Source organism: Pongo abelii, chromosome 9, assembly GCF_028885655.2.
Source record: "Pongo abelii isolate AG06213 chromosome 9, NHGRI_mPonAbe1-v2.0_pri, whole genome shotgun sequence".
In the NCBI taxonomy this organism is placed as follows: Eukaryota; Metazoa; Chordata; class Mammalia; order Primates; family Hominidae; genus Pongo; species Pongo abelii.
Window position 1 is genome coordinate 20,965,226 of NC_071994.2, and position 10,951 is coordinate 20,976,176.

Genomic DNA, 10,951 nt, shown 5'->3' on the forward strand with positions numbered 1-10,951 from the left:
AAATGATTGATTTCTCATGGCTGACTAGGGAGCTTTTCTCCACATGCTGTTAGCTGGGGTCTCTCATGAGCCTACATTGAGTTGAGAACTTGACTGGGGACCTTGGTTCTCCACTGCGTGGCCTCTCTCGCTTGTGGTGTCTCTAGTGCATCTCCATGTGGCCTCTCTCTCTCTCCATTAGGATAGCTTGCCTGCAAGAGGATGTGCAAACAACAAGCCTCGGTCTGTATCACACTTGCTACTGTCCAAGACTCTGGATAACTGTAGAGTCAGGATTGGAAGGTATTCCACAAGGGCCTGACTACCAGGAGTCATGGTTCACTCGGGCTGCCAATGTAGCAATCTATCATCATAAGCAATTTCGAATATTCTCAGGGATTCCTACCACACGTGGAAGTAGTCACGAAGCACTTATTGAAGTGCTGGGTGCTGAGTTATAAGAGTTATAAGACAGGATGTCTGCTTTTGTGCTGTTTCCAGTTCTGTAGATAATATAGAACACACTCCAAAAGAATAAAGCAATACAAGTTAGTGGGAGAAGCTTTCGAAATACAGTTATATTTCCCCAGATTTCATTGTGGATCAATTGTTTGGAATATTTTTACATAAACAAAATTGTTGGGCCACAAATACATTGTGGCTGGGCCACAAATTTAACTCATAATATAGATACACTGTGGTAGGGTTTCCCAAACATCACACATTAATGCACTGAGTTCATGATTTTTGCCATCAACATGTGCACTGGAACTTTTATTTACTTAATATTCTCTTTGATTCAACTTATTTTTTAACACTTAAATAATTTTGTTTTAAAATAAAGTTTTATATCACTGCTATAAAAGCAAAACCAGTATTATTTGCCATAAATATAAGATAGCCATTTGAGTAAGTTCAGCTAAAATGGAAAATAGTGATAATATTAAATCCTGGTAAGGATGTAGAGAAACTGGATCTCTCATACGTTGCTGGTGGGAATGTAAAATGATAGCGCCATTTGGGAAAATAGTTTGGCAGTTTCTTTTCAAAACTAAAAATGGACTTACCATACAACACAGCAATTACACTTTTGGACATTTATTCCAGAAAAAAGAAGACGTTTTCTTGTAGTAACTTGCACATGAATATGCATAGCAGCATTCAGAATAACCAGAAAACTGGAAATTAACCCAAACGTCCTTCCATATGTGAATGGCTAACTGTGGTACATCCATACCTTGGAATACTACTCAGCAATAAAAAGGAATGAACTATTAATACATGCAACAATGTAGAAGAACCTGAAGGAAATTATGCTCAGTGAAAAAAAGCCAGTCTCAAAAGGTTACAGACTATGTAATTCCATTGATATATTTTTAAAAGGATAAAACTTTAGAAAAGGAGAGCAGAGTTTAGGGATGAGGGAGAGAGGAAGGGTGTGATTATAAAAGGGTAACCAAGGGAGTGTTGAGGTGATGGCATAGCTGAGTATCTCAATTTGGGTGGTAGTTGTGAAAGACTGCACATATTGATAAAAATCACCTACAACTACACATACACACACAAATGAGTGCATATAAAACTGATGAAATCCAAGTGAGTTTTTTTTTTTTTTTTTTTGAGACAGAGTCTCGCTCTGTTGTCCAGGCTGGAGTGGAGTGGTGCAATCTCAGCTCACGACAACCTCTGCCTCCCAGGTTCAAGCAATTCTCCTGCCTCAGCTTCCTGAGTAGCTGGGACTAAAGGCGTGCGCCACCATGCCCAGCTAATTTTTGTATTTTTAGTAGAGACGGGGTTTCACCATGTTGACCAGGCTGGTCTTGAACTTCTGACCTCAGATGATCCGCCCACCTAGGCCTCCCAAAGTGCTGGGATTACAGGCATGAGCCACCACACCTGGCCAAATCCAAATAAGTTCTATGGATTGTACCAGTACCAACTTCTTAGTTTTGATAGAGTACAACTGTTGTAAGATGTTAACATTGGAGGAGATTGGGAGTAGGGTGCATAGGACTTCCTTGCATATTTCCTTGCAACCCTCCCGAATCTAAAATTATTTTTTTACTTCAAGAAATTAAAACAATTAAAAAAGTTAGCATACTTTTTTTTTTTTTTGAGACGGAGTTTCACTCTTGTTGCCCAGGCTGAAGTGCAATGACACAACCTCAGCTCACTGCAACCTCCGCCTCCCGGGTTCAAGCGATTCTCCTGCCTCAGCCTCCCAGGTAGCTGGGACTACAGGTGTGTGCTACCATGCCTGGCTAATTTTGTATTTTTAGTAGAGACGGGGTTTCTCCCTGTTGGTCAGGCTGGTCTTGAACTCCCAACCTCAGGTGAATCCGCCCACCTAGGCCTCCTAAAGTGCCGGGATTACAGGCGTGAGCCACTGCGCCTGGCCAAAACATGTCAGCATACTTCTTAAAATACCTAAAATCTCTTCAGTTATCACCAGCGTGACATGGACTACATAGTGGAATACTGATGTTTGGCTGTAAGAGAACTAATCTAGGTTTGAGGAATGAGAGCAGGGCACTACAGAGTATTGGAAAGGGTAATAACAGTAAACACTTACACAGTGCTTACTGTGTGCGGGGCACTCTTCCAAACCTTTTCCAGATCCTCATTCATTTAATTCTTATAATGACTCTGTGTGGGAAGTGTTAGGTTCTATGGAAAACAGATATTTAGGAAGAGATTTGCATGCATGGAAGTGGGGATGCTCTCAGGAACAAAACCTGTGGAGGGCAAAGGACACCAGATTAGGCAGAGGGAGCTGAACTGTTCCGCAGTTACGACAGAGATCTCATGTGTAAAGATCTTCACACCTGTGCACAGTCCCATAGATTCATCCACCTATCTCTTTCCCAGATCACCTTGTCCCTAATTTTCCAATCTTTCTCTTTCCAGACCCTTGACCAACAAATCAAGCCAATAACTCCTGCCCATGATTCTGGATATATTCTTACCTCAGGCCACTTTTCTTTGCCCACAAAGTAGATGACCCAAGTCTTTTCCCACCATAGATGCCACAGAGCCACTTGCACCACAGCTTACGCCTGCTGCGGAGCCCTTTCTTGCCCTGGGCCCTCTTAGTGACAACTTTCCTTGTCACTAAGTAAATGGGTTGGAATAATATTCTCAAGTGTGCCACATGCTCTTTCCAGAACGTGGAAAGGTCTATGAAGTTGTAGTAGGCAGCCTCTAAGACGATCCCCAATGATCCCTGCTTCCTGACATTCACTCCCTGGGTATTCTTCTCCCTTTGAGTGTGGACTAGACTTGGTGGCTCCTTTTTAATGAATAGAGAATGGCAGATGTGATGGAATGGCGCTTCCAAGATTAGGGTACAAAAAGACTATGGCTCTCATCTTGGATCTCTCTCTCTCTGTCTGTCTCTCATCACCACCTGCTATGTTGCAAGGACACTCAGAACACATGGTGATTTACCAAGGTCTATCAGCAACTGCAGGAATGAGCTTGGAAGCAGATTTAAGGCCTGCAACAGCCATGAGCGTGAGCTTAAAAGCAGATGCTTTCAACCAATACCTTGACTATAGCCTCATGAGGGTCTCAGGGTCCCATTCTTTCCAATCAGGTCCCTGACCTTGGTATAGCAGATCTGCTGCTCTTGAGAATTCAGTCTTCTTTGGAGTCTCATCACTTTTATAATTTAAGTTCTGGGCCTGATCCTTAGTTTTCTCTGCCCTCCAGTACAGGAGATCAGTCTCTTTATACACTACCAAAGATATCCTCAAGCGCTTACACTTTGCCTTATGTTGGTAATTAATCATTCTGGGCCTTTCGTTGTCTTTCTCCAGTGAAACTATGCACCCACCACCCCCAGCAACGGCCATCTCATTCTACAGTCTTTACAAATGCTATTTATACAGAACCTCTCAAGTGCTTGATGTGCTGCAGCCCCTAGTACATTAATATCTACCTATATCCTGTGCCAGCTCATCACCAGCGAAAGTGTTAGCAATTGCACCCTAACCGCATGCCGGGGGCTCCCACTGTTCCACCTACTGTTTGTAATGGGGTCCTCAGAACCAGTCAGCCAGTGAGCGGCACAGCTCCCAAATCCCATTTCTGAGACTGCTGTCTTAGGCCAACTAACTGCTGTTGTAGGTCAGGTTTCCTGGGAAACAGACTCAGAAGCAGAGATTTGCATGTAAGCAGTTTATTGAGTTTTGGGAACAACACCTGTGAGAAGGAAAGGAGACTGGATTGGGTAGAGAGAGAAGTTGGGCTCTGATGCAGTCACAACAGATGCTTCAGGAGATTCTACGGGGAGATCAGAAACTGGGATGGCCCTTTGGAGGTGTTCAATCAAGATGAGGAAGCCAGGCCTTCGTACGCACCACTGACTTGTCATTGGATGCAGGATGCCCCAGCGGGGGGATCTCATCTTGGGCAATGCAGCTTCCTTTGGTTGAGGGCAATTCCTAGAAGAGACTCCATTGTGAGCAGTCCGCAGCTAACACTCCTTGCAGCTGAGGGAATAAGTAACCTGGTTCTGAAGGAGTGACTGGGAGGCATAACCACACTCCACTCCAGTGAGTGCTGTTACTGTACCCCTTTTAGAGATAAGTAAAACTGAGACACGGAGTAGGTAAGTAACTTCCCCAGCCAGGGAGTAACAGAGCCAGGGCCCATGCTCTGATGCCTCTCCAGGAGGAGGAGGAAAAGGAAGATCCTTCCTCTATTCCTGGGATCATGGCCAAGTCAAGGAACAGGTTAGGCAGGCTAAGTCTGCTTTTTATATTCTAGGGTCTCTATACTGGTGCCCTTTTCTCTCTTCTTAGAGTCTTTGTCCCAGACCTCAGCCTCGAAGGCATGGGAGGGAGCATTTCGGGCTTGGGAGCGGAGATGATGTTGTCTGGGTGGGAGTAGGCATGACTGGTGTTGAGGCAATGACTAGACTACAAAAAAACAGTTTTGAAAGACAAGTCGAGGGAGGTAAAGTGAGATTGTGAGGCTAAGGTCAACTATGGGGGTCTGAATAGTCAAGCTAAGGAATTTGAACACTACTTTGTGCAGTGATGAGGGGAGTGGAGGGTTCTGAGTAGAAGCGGGTGGGTGAGAATGATGTTCACAGCGTTGCTGGAGGAAGATTTTAATGTGTCCCGGGGCTGTGGATGAACTGGTGGCAGAGACTGGAGGCAGGGAAGTCTGTTAGGAGGCTGCAGCAACAGTCTAAGAGCCGGGAGGAAGCAGAGACAGTGAGAATAGCCAAGAGAATACTAGGCTAGGCAGGCTGAGGCAACAGTGTCAGCAATCCAAGCACGTTAAAGGCGATCCTCTTAGGAGATACCAACATGGACAACAGGACCTCAAGTGTGCTCCACAAAGGACCGTACGGCAAAGCTTCATTGACATGAAAGCATTCAAGGGCTTACTATGGAAAAGGCAGCAGAAATTGCTTTCCCCCAGTGGAAGTGTAAGCACCGACGTGACAACTAATACATGAGTACAGGAGGGCACGTGGGTACACAGGTGACTATTTGTCAATCTAGGTAAGGATTTTATTTAAAAACACTGATATGGTAATGCTGTGTGCCAGGCACTGTTCTCTATGTGAAGGTCAACTCAATCATTTATTGTCACTGCAATTCTGTTACGTAGGTGTTATGGGAAAACTGAGGTTCAGAGAGTTTAAGTAATTTGCCCAAGGTTACCCAGTATTTTGGTCAGCTTAAACGGTTATAACAAAATACCATAAGATGGATGGCGTATAAACAGACATTAATTTCTCCCAGTTCCGGGGGCTGGAAGTCTGAGATCAGGCTGCCGGCATGGGCAGGGGGCTGGTGGGGGCCTCTTTTGGGCTGCAGACTGCCCGCTTCTTCTTGTATCTCTGTGTGGTGGAAAACCAGCAAGGGAGCTCTCTGGGTTAAGGTCACCAATCTAATCACGAGGGTTCCACCCTCCTGACCTAATTATCACCCACAGTCTCCACCTCTTAACACCATCATATTGAGGGTTAGGATTTCAGCATAGGAATTTTGGGGGTACGCACACATTCATTCCATAACATCTAGTAATCTAGTAAGTGGAAGAACCAGGATTCAAACCCAGACGCTGTCTCCATATTTCACACCACTAACCACCCTGCTCTGCTCAGGATGCCCTGTGATGTGCTATGATAAAAATGAAAGTGGGAGCCAAGCACAGTAGCTCAAGACTGTAATATCAGCAATTTGGGAGGGCCAGGTGGGAGGGTCACTTGGGCCCAGAAGATCGAGACCAGCCTAGGCCACATAGTGAGATCCCAGCTCTACAAAAATTTAAAAATAAAAAAAATGAGCTTGGCATGGGGGCCTGTGCCTGTGGTCCCAGCTACTTGGAAGGCCAAGGTGGGAGGATCATTTGACTCTGGGAGGTGGAGGCTATAGTGAGCCGTGATCGCATCACTGCACTCCAACTTGGGTGACAGAGTGAGACTCTGTCTCAAAAAAAAAGAAAAAAAAAAGTGGGGATAAAAAGATAATAATCGCCAACTTACTGGTAAGTCCAGTTGAACTTTAAAAATTGCCAAGATTTCTAATTTTTATTTTTGAGCATATTGCTTCCACACTTTTACCTGTGACTTCATCTTATCTTCTCTCTCATATTTTGGATTCATAAACACCTTTTGGGAAGCCACGCCCATCGCTCTGTCTCGGGCTTGATCATGATCAGAACAGCCTGAAATAATCCCATACGTCCACAATGACAAACGGTGGAGCATCTTAGTATTAGGGGGTTAGTCACTTACTCTCCTTAAGTGCTTTCTTTGTTCATATGGAAAACAACTGTAGAACACCTGCCCTGTGTGGTCACTGGGCTGAAGATTAGAAATACAGAGAAGAGGCCGGGTGCATGGCTCATGCCTGTAATCCCAGCACTTTGGGAGGCCAAGGCGGGTGGATCACCTGAGGTCAGGAGTTCAAGACCAGCCTGGCCAACATGGTGAAACCCCATCTTTACTAAAAATACAAAAAATTAGCTGAGCATGGTGGAGGGTGCCTGTAATCCCAGCTAATCGGGAGGCCAAGGCAGGAGAATCCCTTGAACCCGGGAGGTGGAGGTTGTAGTGAGCTGAGATCACACCATTGCACGCCAGCCTGGGCAACGAAAGCGAAACTCTGTCTCAAAAAAAAAAAAAAAAAAAGAAAAATAAATACAGAGAAGAATAAGGCTTGGCTCCTGTGCTTGAGGGGTTTGTAGTCTGAGGGACTCTGGTCATCCCAGGTCCCCCATCCAGAATTCTAAAAGCAATTGGCAATAGGGAGGCAGGGGAACATTCTATGGCTGTTGGAAGCAGCCGGGGGTGGGGTGGAGTTGACGGTACTGGTATAAGGAGGAGACTGGGGCAGTTATGCCGTAAGGGGAAATGTGAAACCTTGTCTTGATACACTTCTCAACCGGACCCTCAAATGCTTATCAGCTATTTTCTCACAGTCTTGGAAGAAGCCCGGGGGGGCCCTATTTTATTGACATTTTGATATATCCATGAAAGAGTTAGGTGGTTTGCTCAATGTGCGTAGAATTCTCTGTCCTCCAATTTCATCAAGTACGTTTCTATCCTTAAAAAGTGCTTGATAGAGAAAAGAGTACATACAACATGTATCTAAGTACAAAGCATACATCATAAAATGAACATTTATAAACTGCCCAACTTAATAACATTTCCAATTCTGTTGGCTACCTGTGAACTCCTCCCTAATCCCACCCCCTGCCTACCTCCCAGAAGTAACTGCTGTCCTGGATTTTGTGTTTATCATTTCCTTGCTTTTTAGGATAGTTTCATCACACATATGTGACACTAAACAATAGATTGTTTAGTTTGGCTTACTTTTTTAGATTTATAAAAATGGTTTCCTTCAGTATAGAGTCAGCTGTGACTTGCTTTTTGTATTTCACATTGTATCTCTAAGATTCTTCCAAATTGCCCAGTGTAGCTGTACTTCATTTTCACAGCTGTTGATTAATTCATTCAATAAACATTGATTGGGTCCCTGTAATATTCTATTAAGTAAATATATCACAATTTATTTATATAGTCTCCTATCAATGAATGTTTGTGTTGTGTGTGTGTGTGTGTGTGTGTGTGTGTGTGTGTGTTTGCCTTTGTCAGTAATGCTATTGGGAACATTCTTGTACATGGCTCCTGAAACATATGTGCAAGATTTTCTCAAGAGCACTGGTTTTCCAATTGGGATTCATGGCCTTTAGTGGGTCATAAAATCAATTTGATAGATTCAATCAATGCTCAAAAAAAAGAAAGACAGAAACAGAGCAGAAACTGAGTTCCTTTCGTGTACAAACTGAGTTCCTTTCTAAGTATCTCCATGAAACTTTTGTTTCAGTTACGTTTGTGTATCCTGGGTTATGATGTGAAGGGATTTTCTTTTTTTTTTCTTTTCTTTTTTGTTTTTTTCCCAAGACGGAGTCTTGCTGCGTTGCCCAGAGCTGGAGTGCAATGGCACGATCTCGGCTCACTGCAACCTCTGCCTCCCAGGTGCAAGCAATTCTCCTGCCTCAGCCTCCCGAGTAGCTGGGATTACAGGTGCATGCCACCACACCCGGCTAATGAGATTTTCTTACTATAGTTCATAGAAAAGTTTGAAAGCCCTTGCTCTAGGGTGGTGCTTCTTAAACTATCTATGTGAGCTTTAAATTTTTTTCCAATCTGTCACAGACTGATACTTTTGTAAAATACAACAAAAATTAACTACTTGGAAAATGAAATTTTAAGAATTCAAAGACATACAAAATATAAACCCGAATTTTTAATTCAACAGACATAAATTCAACAGACATAAATTCAACAGACATAAATTATAATCCAATGAATATAGTGTGGCAGTTTTTCACAAAAGACAAAATATGGAAGCAACCCGAGGGTCCACTGGTGGATGAATGGATAAACAAAATGTGGTAGAAACATACAATAGAATATTACTTACCCTTTGAAAGGAAGTAAATTCTGACACATGCTACAACATGGATGAACCTTGAGGACATGAGGGCGAATGAAATCAACCAGTCACGAAGGGACAAAGCTATATGATTCCACTTATATGAGTACTTAGAGCAGTCAAGATCATAGAGACAGAAAGCAGAATCGTGGCTGATAGGGGCTGGGAGAAGGGGAAGTTGTTGGTATGTGTATCAGTCTGTTCTCACGCTACTAATAAAGACACATTCGAGACTGCGTAATTTATAAAGGAAAGAAGATTAACTGACTCACAGTTGAGCATGGCTGGGGAGGCCTCAGGAAACTTACAATCATGGCGGAAGGAGAAGCAAACACATCCTTCTTCACATGGCAGTGGCAAGCAGAGGTTCTGAGCCAAGCTGTGGCAGGAGGGGAAAGCCCTTTATAAAACCAGCAGATCTCGAGAGAACTCACTCACTATCACGAGAACAGCATGGAAGTAACTGCCCCCCATGATTCAATTACCTCCCACTGGGTCCCTCCCACAACATGTGGGGATTATGGGAACTACAGTTCAAGATGAGATTTGGGTGGGGACACAGCCAAACCATATCAGTATGTAATTTCAGTTTGGGAAGATAAAGTTCTAGAGATTCATGGTGGCGATGGTTACATGACAATGTGAATGTACTTAATGTCACCAAATTGTATGCTTAAAATGGTTAAAATGGTCAATTTTACGTTATGGATATTTCACTATGATTTTTTAAATGTCTAAACAAATAAATATACTGTGTCAGTATCAAGTTGCTATGAACTTTTTTACATGCTTACTCTTTCTGTATTTCTAACAGATTATTCACATATCAGCAACAGGACCATACTTTGAGTAGCATTGCTTCAGGTTGTACATCTAAGAACAGATCAACTGGTGTATAGGCTAGGCACATGTTTACCTTTACAAGATAATCCCAAATTGTTTTCCAAAGAGGCTCTTCAATTTTATACTCCCAATAGCAGGTGTATTAAGAATTTTCTTTGCTCCTCATCCTTGCCAATACTTAGAACTGTCAGAATTCTTAATGTTTGCCAATCTGGTGGGTGTAAAATAGTATCTAGTTTTGGTCTTATTTGCATTTCCCTGATTATTAATAAACTTGAGCATCTTTTTATATCTTTATTGACGAGTGTTTTTAATTTTGTGAAATGCCTGTTTAAATCTTTTGCTCATTTTTCTACTGGGCTGTTGGTATTTTATTATTGATTTGTAAGAGTTTGTTTAATCAACAAATATTTACTGAGCACCTGCTATGTGCCAGGCACTCTTGTGTATTATGTATGCAGTGAGCAAAATACACCAAAATTCCTGGTCTCATTTCAAAGTTTATAGTCTATTGGGGACAGCAGGAGGCAGGCAATCAAATCATTTAGTTAAATAGGTAGTATGTATGGCAATGATAAATGTTGAGGTTAAAAATAAGGCAGGAGCCGGGCATGGTGGCTCATGCCTATGATCCCAACACTTTGGGAGGCTGAGGAGGGTGGATCACTTGAGGTCAAGAGTTCAAGACCAGACTGACCAATATGGTGAAACCCCATCTCTACTAAAAATACAAGAGTTAGCCAGGCGTAGTGGCACATACCTGTAGTCCTAGCCACTTGGGAGGCTGAGGCAGGAGGATTACTTGAACCCAGGAAACAGAGATTGCAGTGAGCCAAGACTGTGCCACTGCACTCCAGCCTGGGCAACACAGCAAGACTCTGTATTAAAAAAAAAAAAAAAAGGCAGGAAAGGCAATAGGCAGGGAGTGGTGCAGGGAGTGGTGGTGAGCTTTGCAATTTTTGAACAGTGGTCAGGAAAGGTTTTTTGAGAAATATGACATTTGAGCAAAGATCCTGAAAGAGATGAGGACATGTACAGGTAGATGGCTGTAGGAAAAGTTGATTATATATTCATTTGTCAGTTACATGCATTACAGATACCTTCTCCCACTTTGTGGCTTGCCTTCTCACTTTCTTGAAGATGTATTTTGAAAGAAGTTCTTATTT

The 10,951-nt window shown here is 43.0% G+C and overlaps 1 long non-coding RNA gene across 1 annotated transcript; it reads right to left on the reverse strand.

The window, feature by feature from the left end:
- Positions 1-4,143: 4,143 nt before the first annotated feature.
- On the reverse strand, positions 4,144-9,284 carry LOC100940242 (uncharacterized). Its single transcript, XR_152642.3, has 3 exons — positions 9,215-9,284; positions 6,563-6,666; positions 4,144-4,901 (listed from the first exon to the last, which is right to left on the reverse strand). It is a non-coding gene; the product is annotated as an uncharacterized LOC100940242 (long non-coding RNA).
- Positions 9,285-10,951: the final 1,667 nt, after the last annotated feature.